The sequence below is a fragment of the Thermobia domestica genome, chromosome 11 (assembly GCF_964235325.1).
Source record: "Thermobia domestica chromosome 11, izTheDome1.hap1.1, whole genome shotgun sequence".
In the NCBI taxonomy this organism is placed as follows: domain Eukaryota; kingdom Metazoa; phylum Arthropoda; class Insecta; order Zygentoma; family Lepismatidae; genus Thermobia; species Thermobia domestica.
In genome coordinates, this window is record NC_137464.1 from 199,575,925 (window position 1) to 199,601,375 (window position 25,451).

A 25,451-nucleotide genomic window follows, 5' to 3' on the forward strand; every position below is an offset into this window, starting at 1 on the left:
AATAAGGGGGGCTGAAGGGGGATTTCGCATTACAGCACCAGTTAAGAGACTAACGTGCACAAACAAACACACAAACACTTGTTTGTGATTAGAATTCAGTTAATAGTGTGAGCGTTATATTTACGTGCATCTCGACCTTTTATATCGTGTTCTATTTCCCATAAAGTTTATAATACCAAAATGTGGATTTAAAAAGTGATATATCCAAAGAAATGTACAACAAAAATATCTTCACAGCTAATTGATATGTGGTTCCGTTCCAGGCTTTTTAGTGATTTAGTTCATTGATATTTATATATTGTCTGCTGGGAAACAAAATCAGTGATTGTTTGTTTTATGTTTGTGTTGCAGGTGTAAAGGAACAATGATGAGGATGGAAGTATTCTACAACAACAACAATAATATACAAGTGGACAAACAGAAGACTTTTTGACTTTACGCTTCCTCCCTCCCATATACACAACACACATATATAAAAAAAAAAAGTAACAACAATACACCTTCCAACAATTGTTGTTCTGTGTTGCTTTCAATCATCAACAATTTTCCCAACAACAATAACGAAAATTCGAACCTTGTGAATGAACTACCTCCGCTTGTTTGAGGCCTGGTGATTGTTGAAGTAAAGAAGAAAGTAACAATAAGATTTTATTTCTGCCTCCCCCCACAATTGTTGATTCTCATTTGAAGAATCTAAGAAGTGTTTTCATCCGTTTTATATAGAAAGGAGCAGCAACTAACGTGAGTAAAATATACTATTATTGTTACTATCTTTATTATTATTATTACTACAACATTATTTCTAAAGTTTCTTACATATGTTTTGGATAGTGAAATCTTAGTGATGACTATAAAGAGGCCTAATTACTGTGAAATTAAAATACCGCTAATTTTACGGTAATCATGTGATAACTTCGAATAGATAAAAGATCATCGAAATGTGGAACAAGAGCGCGCTAGACAATATGATTTTACATAAGGTACTATTATCACGAGTCACCTAGTAGATTTCCGTTTGCAGCCATTTAGAAGCGCAAAAATAAATGCCGATTTTTTAAATGGCTGGAAATCGAAAACAGGTGAGTCGTGATAACGATATCTCATGTAAAATAATATTATCTAGCGAGCTCTTGTTCCACTTTTCGATTACCTTTTATCTATTTGAAGATATCACATAATTACTGTAAAATTAGCTGTATTTTAATTTCGCTTTAATGCGGGGCTTCTTAACGATGTAGAACACCCACGCCATCTTTGTCTCTTGGCTCATTGATTTATAAGAGGAATTATTTTTCTATTTTCCTCCAAATGTACTAGAATTTTACATGATTTGAATTTTACCGATTTCTTCTTCAGGTCTGTTTAAGTGTCCCTCACTCCGAGAAATTTAAATTTTGTTTTATGCAGTTTTAATAATTAATAATCAAATTTTAATTTAAATAAATAATTTATTTATAAAGCAAAATTTATTTTGAAAATGCAAGGGACATTTAGCTAAATTTGAAAAAGAAATTAGTAAAACTCAAAACTGTTAAAATGCCAATTCTATTCAAAGAAAATAGAAAAAATAATTCCTAATACAAAATCAGTGGACTAAAAAATAAAGACTGCATAAGTATTCAACATGGTTAAACATACTGAGATACAACAAATAATAATTTCTTTTCCAGCAACATGTTTATTTATTTATTTATTTATTATTTCAGCTAAAACGTCACTAATTTATCATTAATATCCCTTATATCTTACCTTGATCAAAACAAGTATGTAATTTAGTAAGAATTTAGTAGAAATTACGTTATAATGTTAATACTAAGCAACAGTCTGTCCATACTTTCAAAAAAGCAATCCGTTTTGGACAACTGTCAAACAAAAAAGTGTAAGCTGATTCGATTTCACAGAGGCTAGATAACACATTGTTGCCATGGAAATTTGTTATACCTTTCACCTTTCTCTACTAACTTCTTCCTGGGTCACGTGGTTGTTGGAATCATGGTATAATAATAATTATTAAAAACTGTTAATTAATTTTACATAACATATATGGTACATATTGAAAAAAATACAAAACAATTTGCTTATATTTTGTGTTCGCAACAGTCGTTATTTAATTACTTAAGTAATTAATAACCTTTATTTGTTTTTATTTCAAATAGTTCTGGTTTAAACAATATCAACCCAAGCATCAAATTTCTAAAAGATAAAGCATTATAATTATTAAAAACTAAAAGCTTATTGTACGTTATTATTATTCTTCTATTATCGAGTAAAGCAATATTATAAACGGTCTCAGAGGGAGGTGAGATGATACACTTATTCTTTCGGTTTGCTTTAACTAAAAGCAATCAGTAAGTTCAGTAGCGGATTTAGAAGGTAAAAACAGGGGGCCAGCCTGAAACCAGATTATGATAGGTATATCATGAGTTTACTATAAACTTTCAAAAATATTTAAATAATATCTAAAATTATTTTTGTCACTCGAAAAACTAGGGGGGGCTAGGCCCACCGGCCCTAAGCTAGATCCGCCACTGACTAAGTTTAATACTCGACACGATGTTTTCGTTAATTGGAACTTAGCAGAGCCTATCAAACCCACAATGTCGAGCGGAAAAAACAAATGCGTGGGTCGTTCAATATATGTTTTCTAAGCTGTAAAATATGTATTTTTTAAGATGCATGTGTGAACTATACATACATATGTAAGTGGGTCTTTTCTCAACTCTCCACATAATTCCCATTAACATTCAGGTATTTTCTTCACCGTTGCATCAATTTATCCAAATCCTTTGCAAAAATTAGGACTCTGGCTATTTAGTATACTCACCTCACATTATGCTTTACATCTTCATCTGCTTCGAAAAGTTCACCTTGCAATGCAGACTTTTTAACACCGGAAAAAGGTGGAAGTAGCTCGGCGCTAAATTGAGGCTGCATAGAGAATGGGCAGCCGTTCCGACCGTAATTCTTCAATTTTGGGTCTTGTTTGCGTGCTGAGTGGGGATAGGTATTATAGTCAAGAAGAGACCAAATCGCTTATGTCGAATTACATTTACCAGAATATGAGTTCAGGTTCGATATAAGGGAGCTGGTTTCCTGTCAACTGGTGATGGAGAAGTGAAGTAGAATGTAAGGAGAGCAGTGGCGGCGCTACAGGGGGAGCGAGGAGGGGCGATCGCCACCCCAATATTTTTTCTCGCCCCTCCTTCGTTCCCCCCATTTTTCTATGTATAACTGGTAAACTCATGATCAAAAAACTGCTGCTGTAGAATTTCCCACTGAAATCTATATGACCTCGCCACCTCAAAATTTTTCTTGCCTCTCCTCTTGCCCCCTGCTATTACGAGCCTAGCGCCGCCACTGAAGGAGAGTGCTAAATACCCAGACCAATGATTTTTTGCAAAGGGTTTGTACAAATTGGTACAACGACGAGACAAATGCCTGAATCTCAATGAGGATTATATAAAGAGAGGGGAAGGACCCACCTACACATGTATGTATAGTTTACAATACAAATTTGGGGCTGAGAGGTAAACTATGCAAGTCACTTTTTGGCCAAAATTGAGTTATCATATTTTTCTTTACTTACATTAGTACGAGGGACACTAGGAACATTTTGAGATGTGGGCAACTGTAACGCAGGAAGTGAACCATTTTTCCGTCAATAAACAATCGACGCAATTCAATAAAATATTGTCTTGAAAACACTGTTTCGCTTCTCGTGTGAAATTGATATTTTATGACTTAACGGTATACTACTTTAATTCTCAGCCCCAGAAATGTATCTTAAAAATAGCTTAGGGAAACATATATTGAACTACCCATGTATATCGAGACAATTTGTATCGATAATGTCTTATTTATTCTCTTATATTTCTTTACATTTGATTAAGGCATAGATTAATAAAATTGTAGACAGAAAAACACATATGTGAGACTTTTTTTAATGGAATTCGCTAAATCCAACTATGCACCATTTTGGCAAAACTAAATCTATGTATGCAATACCTAAGCATGTACTAAGGACTGTGTTATTTTACATGGTCTCTTCAGATGCTGTTATTCTTTAATATTTCGGCCGGGACTGAGATAGAATATTCGGCAGAAAGTGGTAGACCTATTAGGGTCTATGGATGTGTAAAATGTATAGACCCATCTAGAACTACATATACTAAGTGTCGATCAATCTATTTTCCTTTATACTAATCTTATATTAAACTACATCTCACTTCAGAGAACTATCACGCGTAACACTTTAACACTTCGCTAATATATAAATGATCATATTCAAATATATAAATGATCGTTTGAATCTATAGATCTCCATAGATCACTGAATATCTTCATGTTTACAAAAACACATATGTCTATATAAAATCGGCTGTACCACCTCAAATCTATTTGTGATCAATTCCTCAGCGCTTCTGACCTATGCCGCAATTATCATAATATTTATTCGCAACGAATGCCTTGTATGTTCTTCTGCTTTAAAATCTAAGAATGTCTTTGTTAATATTTCTTGCAAAATGCTTTTTATTTTTGTTGTTTTTCCCTAAACTGTCTCTCGGTATAGCCTTTATTAAACTTTATTGGCAGTATTACGTTTTCTGGAATGTATGTACCTGAACAGTGTCGTATCTTGTGGAAGTGCAGGAGGTAATTATACCCCCATTTAAGGTTCCCTCCGCTTGAGTGAAACCCATTTTAAAATCAAACTTTCGGACTGCAAATATAAACATTACATACTGCAAATACAATACGATACAAACATTAATGTGCATAGCATGGGATAAGTTAAACATCTCGTTCATTTCGGTAAAATGAATACTATTTGGGTTCCCCCCAAAAACGTATATTTCTTAAGGGTTTAAGTTGTGTCAAATACTGTCCCTTCAATTTAAGTAATTAAATATGAAATGAGTCTAACATATATTTTCCAAAAAGAACTGAAAACAATATTAGGTGTTATTGCTGCTTCATCATCCAAACAAAACATAGTTCTCTAAGATGAAGCTTGAATGTAAATCTAGCTCCTACTTCAGTACACCAACTAGAACCTCTCGAAGCAACATAAATGTTTACTAAGATTTTAACTTCTAGGGGGTCTTTTTTAATATTTTTCTATGGGACCTATCTTCATATTTTTATACGGGGGGCAAATATCAGTGTTTGTCCCTGCTACTGTACATGTATAAAGGAAAATAAATCAATGTTATTAACTTCAAAGTAGACTAACTTCTTAGAGCCAACCCAGGACACATTTCGACCAAAAACAATTCAATGCATAAAGTGATAGTAGATATATCGCTATAAAGCAGTGATCGCCAAACCGTCGATCGCGAGCTATTAGTAGCTCGGAGTACATTTTTGGGTAAATCGCGTTAACGCTCCAGTTGGCTAATCTTGATTCCTCCATTGAGCTAACGCTAACGACAGGGGGCTCTGACGACAACAACTACTTGTTTCTCCAGAGCAAATGTCATTGTCAGCCTCATCTCACAGTTGATGGTATACGCGTGGAGTTATGCACGTCACGTTTTTCATGTGCATATTAGACATTTGCTAACTTGGATAGTTTGATTTCATTGTGCCCGTTATGTTTTTCGTGTGTATATTATTAGACATTTGCTAACTTGAATAGTTTGATTTCATATTTAGGAATGCAAATTTATAGACAATAAGAAAATGTAAGATTTTTTTTTAAAATTGAGCTCTTTTGGTTGGTAGCTCATAAGCGGATTTTAAAACTCATAGCGCTCATATGTTGCCCAGAAGCTTCATAAGTTTGGCGACCACTACTATAAAGATTTATTAAAATTATTAAAACAACAGTACCTAGAAAACCTATTAAAGATTTGCACAATTTCCTTATGATCATCACTTTTTAAAAGGAAAAGAAAAAGGAAATTGTAGTGAATAATCTAATGACTAAAAAGGAATTTCAAATGCTTAGAAAATTAGACAGTAGCTACAAAATAATATTCTATGACTTCATATTATTCCTAGTTGTGTTCTTAGAGATTAGAAATTTGAATGCGCAGTTGATGGCTTTATAATTGGTGTTCATTCAAGTTGGTTGTTTGGGTGGTTTGGAATTTAATGCCGCCTTTAAGCATTGATGCTACATGACATATGAGCCTACAGCTTAACGTAGGATCTGAACTACACGAGGTCCCACTAAAAATCGAACCCGGGACTCCCGCGCCGATGGCGTATAAAAGCATGAAAGAGAGCTCTTTGGGCACTCAAATTTGTGTAGTCCATAAAGGTCGTCTTGAAAACAAACTCTAGTCCATTTATTTAATGCTAGAGCTTTATCCTTGGTGCATGGGGTCCTCGGTTCGATCCCAAATCCTGCCAAGTGAGCTTTGTGGTGGACAAACACCGGGTTCTCCTGTCCCCCCCCCACTTTCTTGATTCCACCATTTCATTCATTTCTCATCATCGCCGTCTTTTTTAACCTAACTGACATAATCGTGGGACGTAAAACTTGAAAATTTCATTTTTCTAGTTCATTTAGTAGTAATGTGTAAGGATTAAATGGCTAGTTTTCAAAAATCTTATATTTTTATTATTATTTCGAGTTATTTACACAAAATAAGAGAAGAAACACGAAAAAGCTGTGAAAATCATAGTTCAAACACCAAGATTCAGGTTTATATATTACCGGGATCATTATATACATCTTTCTTTTGTAATTTTAGTTACTTTTCATTTTAAAAATGGAAAGATGGTACTTTTAAAAAATAAAGAAAAATCTAATTAATTTAAAGTTTGTTTTGTGATCTGATATATTTAAAAAATATTAGGATAGCAGAAATTAATATCATCTTTCCTACAATAGATGTTACATTATGTTACACACATTCATCAAAATCTGTACATTTTGGAGTCGTGAAAAGGGTATCGTTGAAGAGCAGCACAATTTGGATTCAGAATCTAACTTTTCAACACAAACCAGACCAATTTTTATGTTTGATATCTCCGAGAATAAAGTCAAGGGTATCATTGTTGCAAGTAAGCTCTAGAATAAGTGAAGCAAAGGAAATAACAGTCAGAGATGCTTTCTGTTAACAGTGTTATAGTTTGGAAAAACTACGAAGTTAAAACTTGGTCTTTCAATTTATCAAGCTTTCTCGTTAGCAAAAGTGTGTATCCACTCAATAAACTTATTGAAAAAAGGATAAGACACATTAAAGTGAATTCAGTATACAGTGGCGTATTTACGATTTTGTTTCGGGGGGGGGGGGCTTTGCTAACTTTCTGGGGGGGCTTTGCCTGAAAATGTGAAAATTCTGCAAGATATTTCATATACTTTACTATAGTGTGTAAGATTTCGGGGGGATATATATATATATATATATATATATATATATATATATATATATATATATATATATATATATATATATATATATATATATTACCATTAACAGTTTCAGCATAATTTATCGATCCTGAATACCTACGCCAAATTTTTTTTTTCTTAGTCCATTGATTTATATGGAGAATATTTTTCAACTTTGTTTCAAATGAACAGGAGTTCTAAAAATTTGATTTTACTGATTTCAAGTCATTTTGACATCCATTATATTCCCAAAATGAATATATAATTTTAACGTCATCTATATAAAATAACGTCTAGTCTATATAAAATTTGACTATTAAATATAAGAGTTACTAGACTTCACATTCAAACCTTCTTCTCGCTGTATGCTGTAAGTTCAATTCGTGATGAATTGGAAGTTCCAACTTTTTTTTACATACTTTTTTACTTTTTCTAAGTATTTGACGAACTTGTGTTACACAAATATCAATACTAAAATCTAAATACAGATACGGTTTGTTAATGGTAGTATTCTTCATGTAGGTTGGCGGTAAAGCTTGTTAAATATTGTACTTGCAACTCTTCGTTACATCAGCTGATTAAAAGAGAAAAATTACTTCGATCTAAAAGTGTTTGATTACAGGACAAATTGTTAGTAGCACAAAATTCTCTAGATTTGCAACTAAGTCGCTAAATCGTCATTTAATCACAAAAAAAAATCGTGAATCGGGATTTTTTTGTCGCTATCTTGAAAGTGAAATCCTCAATCGCGACTTTCCCCCAAGTTGGCAAGTGTATTGGTGGCGTAAGCGCAGGAGAAACGCACACACAAACACACAGAAAACTTGCTAGACGTCTGGATCCCAAAGCACCGTTCATATTTGGGGACAAAATTTCGTTAACTCCATATTTGTATTCCTAATTGTTCGAATTCTAAAGCATTACTCTATTTCCATGATTTACAAACACGGCGAAGACCTATTAAAATTGTTATTTTTTGTATAGAGAATATACAAAAGATGATCCCAGTACATTTATACTGACATCAAAATGAAGTAAATGTCTTTCCTACAGCATTACTACTTTTTAAAAGTTTACCTCCCCCCCCCTAAAAAAACAGACAATACTATACTACGAGGTTCGTTCAAGTCACTCAGGGACTTTCTAAAAAACAAAAAGAAGAACAAATTTCCAAGTGTCTAAAGTGGATTTATTTTTTCACAACCTCCAGCTACAGTTATACACTTATCCCAGCGTTCAACTAGCGCCTGGAATGCTTCGGCGCTGAATGTTCTCAGGAATGACTACCGTGGATTGTGATTCAGCACGACCGGGATCGTCAGTAATAGAGATATGGCCATTTTTGAAGCGCTTACACCATTCAAATGTCTTACTGCGACTGAGCGTTTCATCACCGTACTGAGAATGAAGTCTTCTATAAATTTCAGCAAGTTTTATGCCCTCGTTCACTAAAAACTTCATCACAACACGCTGTTCTACGTAGACGTTCACACTGTTGTCCGCCATCTTGAATAACGGTCTATCCAGAAGCGCGGGAAACGAGCACCGTCTACCAGTTACAAGACTCAGGTGTCAGTTTTTACTGCATACAAAACCTCCAGCCTAGGCGTCCATTTAAATCTACAAAGAAAAAGTCCCGGATTGAGTTGAACGGCCCTCGTAGCAAAAGCCCCCACGTATTACTGTGGGTAATATTTTCCGGTTCCTCCTTCTACACTTGTCATATAGAATTCTCCTGAATTCAAAGTCTCGCAGGAAATTCGAACGTCTTGTATGTCTATCTTAGGGAAGCATCTGACTTTTTTCTATTCCATTTTAGGTCAAAATTCTGAAAGAAAACGCTAAAACATGGGTCATATTATTTAAAATTAAAAATCAAAATACCAAAATTTACGAGGTGTGATCAAAAATTACGGTAAATAATTTTATTAGAAACAAAGTAATAAGCTTACATGGAATTTGATTTAACCTTTTTCAAAGTACTGTCCTTGGGAACAATACACTTATCGCTACGTTGAATCCATGAGTGGTAGCATTTCTAGAAGACTTTTTTTTTTTTTTTGGAAGGGCGTTCAGCTGCACTGTCGTGCCCTCCCAATGTCAGGATTGGTGTTAAAACGTTTTACTTTAAGCAAAGTATTAATATCTGGGAAGAGTCAGAAGTTGCATGGTACTATATCTGAAGAGCTCAGCGAATGTGGACAAGATAGGAATATTTTTTTTATTTGCCAAAAACTCGCAGATCAAGAGCAAGAGCAAGGTAATTCATGGCGCGGCGAAAAGCACTTAATCAGCGGTTAGAATGCTTTTCACGGAGCCATACGAGATGTTTAGATCTTCGGAAAGCTCTCGAAGGTTTTCATCTGTTTTTGACGCCCAAAGACGTCTCGATCGTTGTTCGTTTTCAACTGACTCCTTGCCGCTTTTGAATCGCTCATACAACTTATCTTTAATGCTACCTCTTCATCGCTATACACTGATTTTGATGTTTCGTGAGCTTCTTTGGCACTTTTTTGGAGCTTAGAACAAAACTTAATGTTGCCACTCGACAGACATTGTTAACACGTCCTCTCTCTTCTACCTCTGGAAGCCAACTAACATGTCACAACTCGTTCAAACTCGACACTGACTATACCAAAGGTTCAGGCTACCGGGCTTACTAGTTGAAATGGATACAACGTCGATAGATGGCATTTGCAACTACTTTCACCGTACTTTTTGATCACATCTTGTATGTCTAAGAGCTTTAAAAAGTTCGAGTTATGGACTCATTATAATAATTGTAATCCCCGCCCCGACCCTTTTTTCTTACACCAAATTTGATCTCTATTACCTTCAGGAATTCGTAAATACGGAATTTTAACATAATAACTGCCACCTTTTTCTCCCTTCCTTGTTGAATTTCTCAAAAATCTTAACTTAGTATAGTACCTTAAATTACAAATTCTATGCACTGTCAAAATTTGAATTTTCTAGTACAACCGGTTTTGGCCTGGGCGTTGATCAGCCAGTCAGGATTTCTTTTTTTATAGAACACAGAGATAACAAAATTTATGAGTGAAACAGATAGTATTTTAGAAAATGCTATTAAATGCTAATAACTGGTTCGAGATTTCTTCTTATTGGCCAGAAATACGAATGCTCTGTTCCTCACTCAGATATTTAATCACTCAGATATTTAATCACTCAGATATTCAGTGTCGTAGCGTGGTATCCTGCTTCGGTAAAGTTGTTTATAATGAATTTATTCTCAACAGCTTGTTCAAGTTCATGAGCATCTGCAAACCGACGACCACGCAGAGATTTTTTCACTACCTCGAACAGATGATAATCCCTGGGAGGCAAGTACGAAAAATATGTTAGGTGTGACAGTAAAGCCGGGTTCATCAATGGGAGCAGTGGTTTCTTGGCTGGTGCGAGCGCGTGTATTATCATGTTGCAGAAGCGCTCCTTTCACTCTGGTTATTATCTTTGAATACCACGACGTAAGCGTCTCAGGGTCTCTACATACGCTGCACTGTTCATCGCGGCTCCCCCAGCTAGCCAGTCGATGAGGATAATGATTTTCGTGTCTAGAACACCGCAGCCACACGATTTCTAGCTGAAGTTGTTGTTCGAAATATCTTCGGTGGTGGACTCTTATGATGTTTTCACTGCATTGATTGCTGCTTCGTCGTCGGCTCATAGTAAGGGGGCCAGGTCTCATCAGCAGTCAAAAGCCTAGATATGAAATCTTCGGGATCATGATCATGGCGTTCCATGAGTTCTCTGCACACGTCACGTTTTTAAACCTATCATGCATTGACCTTCCCCAACTGTAACTGCTTGTGCACGATGCGCTACAAGGTGTTTCTGGCCAGTCCTGTGGCAGCTTCTGTTTCAGAGAGTGCCATGCATTTATTCTCTTAAATGGTCCTCTCTACCACGACGATGATGGCTGGTGTTGTCACTGCCATTTCCCTGCTCCTCTTTTTCGTCAAGGTGCTACCCAACCTTCTACCCATTTCTTCACACACTGCCAGAATTTCAGCAGCGGCCACACACTCTTTCCACAGGAATCACGACGGCTAACGCTGTCCTCTATAACCACTTTTCATGTTGTCCATTAGTAACACAAATTGGTTCCAGAAATGGACTGCATAGGGCACTGCTGCCATCCCCGTTGCTAGTGACGCTCCCACTTGATAGACGAAGGTTTTAGGTGCGTGTGACTACTTTCCCAACTTCAGTGGTCCACTGCATCTGGAACGAGAAAAGAAAGTGTAAATCATTATAGTACTCCCTTCGTATACATATTGGTGTACAAAACTTAAGAACAAGATAGATAAAATAGCAAAATATTGTGTAGTCGTTGGGACTGAAATTCTGGCAGAATGTTGCTAGAGGTTTCCTACACGTGCATAGGAAGCAAAAACGTTACATAACGTGACTGTAAATGTAATATAGGTCTGCTCTCTTAACACAAGAGAGTTAAATGAAAGGGAGGAGACAGTTTGTGTCAGTCAGCAAATTGTTAAGGCACATTGTGGTATTACTAGAAGATAGCCCGGACACAACATTTAGATGTCTTCACACGATTAAGAATCATCGGGAAACTGGAAGAAGTTCCTAACCCAGAGTTTCATACTGTCCACAGCATTATTTCAGGTGTATGAGATGCATTTTGAACCACGTGCAATGCTGTGCGAAGGAAAGGAAAGAAAGAAAAGAAAAGAAAAGAAAACAAAATGAAAGGAGGAAGGGAAATAAAAGAAAAGGAAAGAAACGAAAAGGAAATGAAAGGAAGGGAAAGAAAAGAAAAGGAAATGAAATGAAAGGAAGGAAAGGAAAGGAAAAGAAAGGAAAGGAAAGGAAAGGAAAGGAAAGAAAAGGAAAGGAAAGGAAAGGAAAGGAAAGGAAAGGAAAGGAAAGGAAAGGAAAGGAGGAAAAGATAGGAAAGGTATACTAAGCCAGGATCGGTGATGTTGCTGTAATCCAGGTGTAGTGAAGGGGAGATAGTATTATGGGAAAGAACTATACTATTTGGGTTGACCTTGTATGTTTGTCTCTGTAACCACTAACTGTATCGGAGTGAAGTTCCGGTTGTCGTTTAGAGTCCATGTTAATAACCTCATTCATAACCTCGGTATTGCTATTGCATAAACACGCATAAAGGTAAATTAATTTATCTTAAGATGTAACAATTACCTCCATTCTATTAATTTTGTAATATTCCTCAATCATGACTTTCACAAAATAATATTTCCCTGGGTTCGAATTTAACCTCTTTAATTTAACAAATTGTTTACAAAACTTCACTAAGTGTTAATAAACAAAAAAAAAAAACTATTAAGTTCAGTGATAGTAGTATGTTATATTACCCGTTACTTAGCAGGTGGTACAAGATGCGCAACATTTAGAGAAGACCAAGTTAGTCACAAAACGAGGATACGGTCGTAATTTGTAGTATGCGGAAAGCGTTTTAAGGCATCTCAGATACAAAGTTAGACTTTCCTTTAAATAAATCTTCTTAAAATAAAAGCAATCATGACACGCACATAGACACACACACACACACACACACACACACACACATATATATATATATATATATATATATATATATATATATATATATATATATATATATATATATATATATATATATATATATATATATATATATATATACACATTTATATGTATATCCTACCACCACCATATATAAACTATTCTCACACAAGTGGCACGTAATCTGTCAACGTACTATGCATTCGAAGTGTTTTATATGGAAGCTGGTTAACATACCTAGTTTAGCAATTTCTGGAACAGAAACTTAACGTAGAGTTGCCGTTTTCTGTAATTATTATCTGTTACTAATTGTTATAAACACCTTTATTATAATTGAATGGATTTGTATGTGAACGCTATGTGTATATGAAACTAAAATAATTGTGGAGTTTGGTTTAACAAAATTCTTTATATGTTTTCTCTGAACAGGACTCCGTCCACCCATCCGTCCTGTATACAAAAAAAAAAAAAAAAAAAAAAAAATCGGAAGAATTACTTGATAGATCACCAACAAATTTGGTCAGAATGTAGAAGATGGAGAGTTAGGAATTGAGTTCATTTTTGGAGCCGAAGCAGAAGTGACGGAAAGCAACCATTTCTGTTTAAACGTTGGTCACTATAGAGTAAGAATGGTAATAGATAGCGAGAAGCAGTTTTCTGCAGTCTATTAAACGTTTCACGGATACAATTAATACCCATTCATAAATATCTACTTAAACTGGAAGAGGTAGAAACCCATTACAACTCCCGGTTTCAGTAATCTACATAGAGCACAAAAGATAAGAGATAGCGAGAAGCTGTTTTTTGTAATCTATTAAACGTTTCACGGATACAATTAATACCCATTCATAAATATCTACTTAAACTGGAAAAGGTAAAAGCCTATTACAACTCCCGGTTTCAATAATCTACGTAGAACACAAAAGGTAAGAGATAGTGAGTGTTTTTTGGAATCGATTTAGTATTCCAAGAATAGTTATCACCTTCTCTCTTAACCCCTTATTTAAACTGAGAGTGACAAATGAACCAGTTCCGATTTTAACGTTGATCGCCATAGAACAAAATCCGTAATAGATAGCGAGAAGCTGTTTTCTGCAATCAATTGAGCACCCCAAGAATATATTCTTACTCTAATCTCTATTGAAACCAAAAGTGGTAGAAAATGAATCACTTTTAGGGTTTTAGTAATGATCACTATGGAATAATAGATGTTGTTATTTCCAGCAATCGATTAAGTGTCGCAAGAATACATTTTTATCTCGATCCTTAACTGTCTATTTAAACTGGAAGTGATAGAAACTAGGGATGGCCAGAACCGGTTCCTGGTGAAACCGGTTTTCGGGCCTGAACGGATTCGGTTCTAGAAGATCCGGTTCCAAAACCGGTTTTTCGGATCCAGGTCTGGAACCGGTTCCTAAGATCCGGTTCTGAAACCGGGTTTTCGGATACAGGTCTGGAACCGGTTCTGAAACCCGGATCTCCGAGAACCGGTTCCTCGAAGAACCGATTCCGCCGGAACCGGAACTTTGTGGCCATCCCTAATAGAGACCCACTATAACTTCCCATTTCAAAAATAACTTACATACCGGTAAAGCACAGATCATAAGACATAGCGAGAAGCTGTTTCTTGGAATCGATTTAGTGTTGTAAGGATAACGCTAAATCTCTTAACTCTTATTAATCTATGTGACAGATACTCTATAAGATTTTTAAAAAATATATGATTATGGCATTTTAAATTAGATCATTTTCTATTCTTTTTTAGTATCTTAGATTTCAAATTAACGGCACCAACGTCGATTGATTTCCTTATTCTACAATTTAGCACTCTTGTAACTATATTTTCTTGACAACATTTGCTACAGTACTTATTTTCTAAGAGCATTTAAATAAATGATTTATCGATGATTTTCTTCTTTGGGGTTCCTACTAGTATAGCCAATATTCGTCAATATGAGAACAATAATTATTTTCCTTTTTGTAACAAAGTAACCTGACAGAACAAAATAATAGGGGTAATAATAATAATACGTATGTTTGTAATGTGTATGTATATATGGTGAGCTATTAATGCTTCTGTATTCTGAAACAATACTATTGGTTTGCTTTTAGAGTGTACAAAGCCCTCTCCCACTAGTTCAACTTGCCAGCTACAGCGCTGACGTGTAATATGTATAACGGACCGTAAGCAAACTCCGTTAAGAGCAAAGATAGAAAAAATGTAGATTTGGAAAGTGCTGCTGGAAATAGGCAGTTTTCAATCTATAACGATGGATTATTTTTTTCGATCACCAGCCATTTGGGTTTTACACTAGTACGGCGCACTATGTTAAATAAAAAAGCAACGTTGTCAGTTGAACATTCTATTTCCTTGCTCCTCACTTATCAGGATTCGAGCTGTTCTAGGTTCCCTTATCTGAGAATTTGCACGTCCCCTGTGTCATTTTTGCGTGTCTTTATGTTTCGTTTGAATAACCTTGATATATCAATAAACTTGAAAGAATGCAATCAATACCCAAAATTGATATTCCCAATCACCTACTTTCGGTAAAGGTATCTAATTTTCTTTCCTTCGGTGGGTATATTCAACGATTACGCACATACAGTCTATAGTGCAATAAATATAACGCGGGGGCCTCTGTGATAGAACGCTCACCTCTGGCCAGGCCCGCAACTAGGGTTTCTGTCACCCGGGGCAAACATACAATTCGGCGCCCCCCCCCCGGTTTAGTCGAAAAGTATCACTTACTTATGGATTGCAACTGTAAATAACATTCTTAATGAAACCAGTTATATCGATTTTTAAGTACTTTAATCAAACTTACTTTAACCACAAAAATATATTACATTCGTTATGTGCTCACAAGTTTTAAGAATAATTTTGTACATACATTTTGTTTTAATGTTGTATGAAAAAATCAAAACAAAATGAACTAGAAAATATCTGCCACATTATACAGTTATTAATTGAAATAACACATTTACTTTTAATAACCCGAAGAATAATTATGAACATACGCTTTCATATTAAAATAAGAAACTAACACAAAATAAACTAGAAAATATCTAGTACATCATAAAGTTATAATTGAAATAACATTTAGTTCTAATAAACCCAAAAATAATTTTGTACACAAGTGCACACAAGTGACAGAAAAAACTGATTCGAGCAAAGCATATCTCTTTACAGTGCATCAACTAGAAAGTTCATTAAATATGAAAGAAATTGCTTCATAAAATATTAATAAATAGATCAAGATATTTAGATTATTTAATTTATAGTAAATATTATACATTATACACGATTAATGTAAAACAATTATTGAAATTAACAATAAAGCATAATGAAGCATAAGTTGGACTGATAGATAACAATTCAAAATGCCTCGAAAAGCTCTCAAGCAAAACTAATAGATAAAACTTCATACAGCCTTCACTCGCAAAATCCCTTGGTAGGCGTACAAGAAACAATTAAATACACCGAGGCTTGTAACTTATCTTTTCCGCCACAAAACTGCACTCTAGTTTAAGAACATTACAGCAATTGCGTAACATTACAGGGGGCGCGTCTGAGCTAAACTCTTCAACCACCAGCAAGCAACAAAAATCGGTAACTTTTCGCCCCCGCCCCTATTGATAACAGCGTTTTAAGCTTCAGAGCTGTTCTCAATGGAATTGTAGAGCTTCTTCGTGGCTAAGTGGTTGGCGTAAGCGCCTTTGGCGTGGGAGACCCGGGTTCGATTCCTGGCGGAAGCTCATGTGGTTCGGATTCCACGTTAATCAGTAGGTCCACGTCTCATATAGCCTTGCTGCTGAAAGGGACGTTAAACTCAAAATCAACTCAACTCAATGGAATTATACAGACAAACAGCTCCTTGTGGTAGGAAAAGGAAAGGGGGGCGGATTCTCTGTGGTCGCCCAAAGGAACAAATGCATGCAATATTAGGTTTTTAATGTATGACATTACACCTATTTAGATGAGACTCTCTCTCTCTCTAAAAGAGGTCCCATGGAAAAGGCCAAGTAAACTTCTGATTTCTTTTAACCTCTAGAATAAGTTCCTCAAGGGAAAGGGTGCGATTTTTAAAACAATTGATATACTATCTTCTTTCTGGCGCCCCCTCCAACCACGCGCCCGGGGCACGTGCCCCCTCTGCCCCCCCCTAGTTGCGGCCCTGCCTCTGGCACTTGTTTTCCCAGGGTTCTTCCGTTTTTCCCCAGTTCAGCAAGTTTCTTCATTATCATTAATCTCATCATCGCCGTTTCCTTTAGTCTTGGAGCATAATCATGCAACGTTAAACTTTTAAAAACGTTAAACTCGTCTTGATGAAAGAAAACAAGCAATATCGAAATTATACACTTCCAGTACACGATACTTAATTTATTTTTCTGGGTGGGCTAAATTCAATCATTGAATACGTGCAATTACATGTCAATCCATTTCATTTCAGAAAATAAATCGATCTGTACAGAAATTGTACATTTCCAGTACACAATGCCTAATAATTTCCGGGAGTAGGCTACATCTAGTGATTGCATTGCGTACATGCAACCAATATAGGCATCAGTCATCTTGACTGTTCTTGAAATCTTAACATATTTGCCTTATACCGTATATAATGTATATGAAAGGTTTCATGTAAGAAGAGCGCTTGTATTACCGGAGACATTCGTCATTCTGGTGTAAATTTGTTCCTTGTTCCCACCCTCTTTCGATCAGATTTACCGAAAATCCAACACAATTATTCTATATGTCTATCTCGCCTGTTATTGTGCTAAGAAAAAAAAAAAATAAAAAGTTCGGTCTGACTTCAAACAGCTCAAGTAGAAGATTGTACCTACAAAGTCCTAACGATGAGACACATATACTCAGGGCTGGCCCTTGGTAATTTGCAACCCCGTGCAATGGCATCGTTTGCCTCCCCCTTTCTCCAGAAACAACAAATCTTAAAAGCCACAATTTTAAGTATGCTACTTCATTATGAACAATGAAATGGAGGGAAATAGGCCTAAACACTACAAATACAATCTCCTTGTTTCTGTTTTTTCCCTAAATAATAATCTATTATTTTAGCGAGATATAAAACAAACACACTTGGAGAGGAAAGATTGTAATCTTTCACATGGAATTCAATATTGAGCTTCAATTTCAATATGCCAGTTTGCAATTTCAGTGCAACTAGCTCTATTATCTTAATTTCTAAATTTTAACTTCTACATCTGTTAAAGAATTCTTAAGAAACTTGCTACCACCTTCAATGATAAGGAATTTGTTTGTGACAAAGACTAGTTTTCATATTAAAACTGTGATAACTAACTAAATGGAACAGATGTTAGTTTCTGTTCGAGAATTGAGTTCTTGTATTTGACAACAATCAAGCAATTCATACTGGGATTTGTTTCACCATTTGCTTTAGCACTGTCCGTGTGGCCTTAAACTAATGCGATCTAGTTTTGATTATGGATGTAGTTTTCAAATAGAAGCAAGGTTAGCTGAGTAAATTTAAGCACTATCATCATGAAGTTTGTTTCCAACAAGAAACTTTCAGTTTAAATTATATAGTTATGACAGATTTTGCTAGGGATGGCCACAAAGTTCCGGTTCCGGCGGAACCGGTTCCAGACCTGGATCCGAAAACCCGGCTCCAGAACCGGATCTTAGGAACCGGTTCCAGACTTGGATGCGAACGCCTGGTTCCAGAACCGGTTCCAGATCTGGATCCGAAAACACGGTACCAGAACCGGATCTTAGGAACCGATTCCAGATCTGGATCTGAAAACCCGGTTCCAGAACCGGATCTTTAGGAACCAGTTCCAGATCTGGATCTGAAACCCGGTTCCAGAACCGGATCTTAGGAAACGGTTCCAGACCTGGATCCGAAAGTTCCTAAAGACCCGTAAAGGAGGCACAAATTTCACCTTTAAACACTGCAAAAAGGACTATGTGCTCTTCCCGCCCAAACCCGCTTATGCCCCCCCATCAAAAAAAAAAATTGGTCCACCAGTGGGTGTTTAGCCAAATCAGTTGGCCAGTTTGTCTGTTTAGCCAATGACTTTGCCAGTTACCCAGTTTATTTAGCCAATAGAGACAAGCGGCCGCCGCCTGGGCGCCTGCCTGTCGCTTTGGAGATCTGGTTTTCAGAACCGGTTTCGGAACCGGTCCCAGACCTGGATCCGAAAACCCGGTTCCAGATCTGATTCCGAAAAACCGGTTCCGGAACCGCATCTTCTAGTACCGGATCCGTTCAGATCCGTTCTGGCCATCCCTAGATTTTGTCGCCCCACGAAACTTGCTGCATCGTGCAAATGCACATGTTGCATATATGGTAGATCAGACCCTGCATACACCTAGCAGTACCGCCATATACTACTTGTACTATATCCATACTCCCGATTTAAGTCAATGGGATGAAAATAAAGATGGCCCAGGTATGAATCAAAGTTAAGTTCTGGCGTGTTCAAAATCTGCATAGATAGTAGATTTGCATAAGGATGGAAAGCAAAACTAAATCAATCAACCAAACACACGTTAACCATCGTAAATTATCAAACTTCCTTTGATGTATTTCTCTACATTAGACTTGGTAATTGAAAACTATGAGATTGCCTTAATAAAAAATATTTCATGTCTCTTATGTAACGAAAAAAAAAAAGTTGCATTGAAATTAAATTTATTATTCAAACGTTTCTTGGTCAGTGGATGGATAGAAGCTTTCGCTTTTGGCACATTAGAGTAAGCAACGACTTTTTTTGGCTTTGGCTTAGAAAGTGTTCCACAGTTGTTTGGACATGTTTCGAGCAGACATGAAAAAAGATGGTGGGCGAGTAGTGGTGGTCACTGCGGGCTGAAATAGATGTATGTCCCCTAACAGTTTAGAGTTTGAATTCGTAAACACTTTCTTTTTTCTTTTAACTTCTTACGACTCTATTCGAAAAGGAGATTTGGACACCTGTGAACTGACAAAGGAATGTGTTTAGCTATTATTTAAAGAAACACATATCTATCACTAGTTGTTGTTTTAATTTGTCGTTAGGTTAAGGTAAACTTAAATTTAGACACAACTCAAGCACTGTTTCATCTGTATGTTCACTGAACAGGGTAATCTATCTTTATGGGCTAATGAATTATATCTAACAGGTGCCAACTGAGAGGGGCTGTAGTTATCCTCGTGGTTTTCCAGTTTTCTCCCACATTCCCGTTCCACAAATACTTTCAGATGCATTTACTTATCGTCCCTCTTCTTTGGTCTATAGGGCATAATCGTGGGACGTAAAGCTAAAAATTTCATTTCATTTTCATTTGGATGAAAGATAGACAGATTTTTACTAACCTGATTGGTTTGTTTTGGATCTTTGTAGAACACGGAAATTATCTAGACCATAATTCCTCTTCACATAGTTTTCGAACCACGTCAAGATCAAATCAAGTGCAATTGAAAGTGTGTGTGTGTGTGTGTGTGTGTGTGTGTGTGTGTGTGTGTGTGTGTGTGTGTGTGTACATATACCATCATGTACGATCAGCTTACTCTGAATAAGTCTATTCTCTTACCATGATTAACTCGTGTTCTCAAGGGAATTGGATTCATTATATGACTTAGCAACAGGACCAGATTGTATATTTCTTTTGCCAGTTTTACTTAGGAAATCTAACATTATAAATACATGTGAATTTAATCATTAATTTCCGGATTCAGAAATTAGCTTATATTTATTTGCTTCCATCTGTACAAATTGCTCGTTGACAAAGTAAATCATACTATTTTATCTCTGAATATTTTAATAATCATATATATATATATATATAGGGAATTAATGTCACTCTTCTGCTGTTTATATTTTTGGATCAAAATATCCAATGTATTTCATTCAATCAAAAATTCTCTTGTAAGCCTTACTCTGGAGAACTAAATCCAGAACCGAACTATCTTAATTCACGTCAGTATAATGTGCTTATTCTGTAGAAAATACAATTTAGGGGTCGTTCAAAAATATTATGACTCCTGATCCAAAACCTAACTATTGGCCAAGATCGCAATCTTTTGATCCATTTTTTATCACTCCTAAAATTCTTGTTATGTTCTTATTTTATGTTTCTGAAAACGGTTTCACTTTAAGATAAGTACCAGCAAGTAATGACGTGTTACAGGCTCTTCACTCTGTGTTCTCCTTACTAAATGTATGAAAGTTATATGACAATTCTTGCAAGAAGAAAAAAAAATGCAAAATTTCCTGTCTTTATACTCAATAGTTCGGAAAAAGAATACAATATTAGTAAAATTTTAAACTCTTCCTTTAGCGAGGGGGAGGGAGGATTGTGGAACTCCGGGTAATTAAATCCTCTATTTTCATTCCGTGTATAGGAAAACAAATTATATATACCAAACCTAGTACATGACTTTGGCGCGGGAGATCTGTGTTTGATTCCCAGTACGAAGTCTTGTGATTCGGATAAAGATTTGGTGCTGAAAAGGTAGTTCAAATCAACTCCAAATCAACAAACCAAAAAAAAACTGCCTGTATGTTCATCAGTTCAGAAGAAAACAAAGTAATAGTAAAATTTCCTGTTCCATTAGGGAGGAATTTTTAAAATTCCATATCAGAAATGAAAAAATAAGCAAGTTCAAGCACTGCTCCATAGATAACTCACAATACTCGATCCTGGGCTCCCACAGTGTAACATCGAGGTCCCAACGCAGTAATATTACAAGAGTAGCAGAAGTAATCGTTTTTCGTGCGGGAATAATACGAGTAAGATTTAATAATTACAAAATCTAAAATTTGAAACTAAATTTTTGAAACGGTTGAAACATTCATTTTTAATAAAGAGTTTATATACGGAATATCTGATATCCATCTTAAGAGAACCCTCACACTGATCAATTTCTGAATAAATAATTAAAACTTTAAATATACGTATTATTGAAATTACCCGTCCCTACAAGGGGTTTTCGAAAACGTCGAAACAAGTACAATTTCCTTATTTTCAATTGAAAGCTGATATGTCGAATTGTACACCTTCAACTTAGGAGAATTCTCACATTGAAAAGTACTTTCTAAATAAACGAATGGGAATTTGATTATTATAGAAATTGCTCAACTTTCTCGCTATGTCTTGTTGCTTTTGCTATTTGTAAATCAATTTTGAAAAACCGGAAGTAATAGTGGATTTCTATCACTTCTGTATTTAGTAGAGAGTTGAGGATGGAGATGAATTGTATTCTTGAAACACTTAATCAATTGCAGAAAACCGCTTCTCGCTATCAATAACTGTTTTTACTTTATAACAATCAACGTTGAGATCAGAAGTGGTTGATTTCTGCCACTTTCAGTTTTAGCAGGGACATTAGAATAGAAGCGGAACTAACTCTTCAAACTCTTAATTGATTATAGAAAATCCCTTCTCGTTACCTGTTACTGTTCTTAATGTTGACCATAATTTAAACCGGAAATGGTTGATTTTCTACTACTTCCTGTTTTAGTAGAGAGTTAAGGTTAAAAAAATGAAAAGTATTCTTTGGGATACTTAGTCGATTGCAGAAAACTGTTTCTCGCTATTGTTCTATGTTTGCTGTATAGTGATCAACGTAAAAACCGGAAATGGATTGTTTCTATTACTTCCAGTTTTGATAGCACCTCCATTAACGAACTGAAATCCTAAATTTTGATCCTCTACATTCTTACGAAATTTGGTGATGATTCGTTCATTAGTTTTTGAATTTTTTTGGCTCCGGTACGGACAGACAGACGGATGGACACAGAGAGTATATATATAAAGGAACTTTGGTAATGCAAACTCCTTTAAAAATAATCAAATATGATATGCGAGGTGTGTTCAAAAAGAAACAAAACTTTTGATATAAGAGTTTTATAGCAAAACTTTTATTGCTCATTGTGCAACATTTTAAGTAGTATCCTCCTCTACTCTAGTCTCCTCTACTGGCAATACACCGTTCCCAACGTTTCTTCCAATATTCGAAAGCTTCCTGGAACATACTTTCTGGGATTTTGCGCAGGTCTCTTGTAGCATTGCTCTGAATTTTCTCTATGGTTTGGAAACGATGTCCTTTCAAAGTGACTTCAAGTTTGAGAAACAAGAAAAAAGTCTCCTGGGGCTAGATCCCGAGAATAGGATGGATGAAACACAACAGGAGCCTGATGTTTTGCCAGATAACTGCGGATGAGGAGCCTAGCGTGAGTAGGCACATTGGCACGGTGCATCATCTAAGTCTAGTTTTTTCACAATTCAGACCTCTTCCTGCGCACAACATACTTTAACTGCTCTAAAATGTCCTGGTAAAACTGTAGTTTACAATCTGATACAAATTCATGATGGACAATGCCTTTCCAATTAAAAACACAACCAGCAGCACCTTGATCTTAGACCGATTCATGCGCGCTTTTTTGGATGAGGAGGCCCTGAATGAATTGAAAAGGAATTGAAATGTCTCTGTAAATGTTTTGCCAAGTTTATAGCAAACTTTCACACACGCATGTTATCCTTCAAGCTCTTTCATTGTCACTGTATATCATTAGTCCGATGAACAGCTTGTTCACGGGCTCACTTCAGTGGCTGTAGCTCGGCGACCAGTGTTGCCACAGTCCTAGATCTGGAGTGGGCTGAAAAATAGTACCAAATTGAAACAAAAAGGGCTGAATTCATTATTTTATACAAGTGTAATACGTGGCCCTAAAACAGGAAATTAAAGAGGTAAAGTTCTAGAACACTCCTCTCCCCCTCTTCCAAGAGTCCAAATCAAGAAAGTGCACTGTTTAAACTGTTATTTTTTTATTTCAAGCTAAAGTTTCTATGACACTGCTCCTTTTTGGTCTCCTTCATGCACGGCGTGGGTATGCCCATCTAACGTCATTTTTTTCCTGGTATAGTTCGTATTACGAATTTTCCACACAAAGTTCGTAGCATTATGCAGTGCAACATCACAGAATAAATGTCAACAGCATTTTTTAAGAGTCCACACACAATATGAGCAACGTGAGATGTAGGAAATGTCTTACTGACACTTTTGAAAATATGGCAAGTAGGCCTATTTGTTAAATGGCACTGAATTGGGTAGAATGGTACCAACGTTTTCATAAAAGGGGCTGAAAATGCCAGCGTGGTACCAACGGGCCGATGAATGACAAAAAGGGCTGAATTTGGTACAATTGTACCAAGTGTGGAACACTGTCGGCGACTAACGGTCACAGCGAAACTAGGTAAATGGCAGTTTGTTGTCTAAACCTACCGCTAGGTGAAATCAGTAGCCGCAGCGCGCTATTTCAATTTTTTTTTTTTAACATATATAGATCATTGAGATGAACAAAATAACATAAAACTAAATTGTGACCTGGGTCCAGGTCCACCTATTCGAACATTTGGTCATCTCAGTGGTCTCCTCCCCCTTTCTTCTCAGTGGTCGTGTTGCTACTAACTATGAGTAAACTATTTTAAAAAAAGTGCAAATTGATAAATACTTTATGCTATTTAACATTGAAAACTGTTCTTAAATGCAACACCAACTAGGTATAATCCCTAAAGTACTAATCTTTAAGTAGGCTTCTACTGCTAGAAACAAATCGTTTACAGGTTCTATGTAAAATTGTGAGTTTGGATCATATTTTCATTATTAAAATATTTTGCGATTCTTTTCTACATGGGGAGGGGGGGGCGGTGGCTCAGTGGTAGAGCGTTCACCTGCGGTGCTTGGGGTCCTTGGTTCGATCCCAGCTCGCGCCGTGTGGGCCTTGTGGTGGACAAACACCGTGCTCGTGGGCTTTCTCGGGGTTCTCCCGTTTCCTCCCACTTTCTTCATTCCGACATTTCATTCATCTCTCATCATCACCGTCTCCTTTAGCTTAACCGGCATAACCGTGGGACGTAAAACAAAGATTTCATTCTTTTCTACATGTATTATTTTTCTGTTGTAAATTTCATAGTTTAAATGGAAAAAAAAGAGATAACAATTGTTTCGGATTTTAAACTTCCAACTTCAGTGGGATTTTAAGGGGAACTGAAAAATCTTCCCCTAATATTATACCTTCTACACCCCATAATTATTAGACACTTCCGGCAGAACTACAATAGCGAAACTTATCATATTTATATAATCTGGGAACTAATCCACAAGAAAATTGCCAAAATAAGTAATTTTAATTTCTATGGATCTAAGGAGGAGAAGAAAAATTTACCCATGTTACGTATTTAAATAGGGCTTCGAATAGGCGCTTGGAATGACGTCCAATGAAAATCTTAATAGTTTAAGTGCTTCAAATTAGGATAGAAACTAAAAGCTTGACATGCTCGTAGGTTTTCTAAAGTAACAACCAATAAAGTCATTAAAAAATACAACTGTTCTGTTTCTATGTAATTCAGTTTTTTTTTTTTTTTCAATTGGACGTCATGTATTTTAAATAGGAGTACCCTAACAACCTAAATGTTTAGGTACTTAAAGTAGCTGCAGATCTTAAAATTTTGTGAGGTATTAGGATTTCTAGTACAACCAACAGGAAAAGTCCGAAAGGTTAGGTTTTTGCTATATAAAAGGACATTAGGAGGTAT

General features: G+C 36.0%; 1 protein-coding gene across 6 annotated transcripts in view; it reads left to right on the plus strand.

Annotated features, from left to right (window-relative positions):
* Positions 1 to 25,451, plus strand: part of LOC145664666 (uncharacterized) — an 828,415-nt gene that overhangs the window by 544,416 nt on the left and 258,548 nt on the right. For all 6 annotated transcript variants that reach the window (XM_081731506.1, XM_081731510.1, XM_081731507.1 and 3 more), the window contains exon 3: positions 352 to 741. The gene's annotated coding sequence lies outside the window, so the exon portion shown is untranslated. The remainder of the gene's footprint in view (positions 1 to 351; positions 742 to 25,451) is intronic.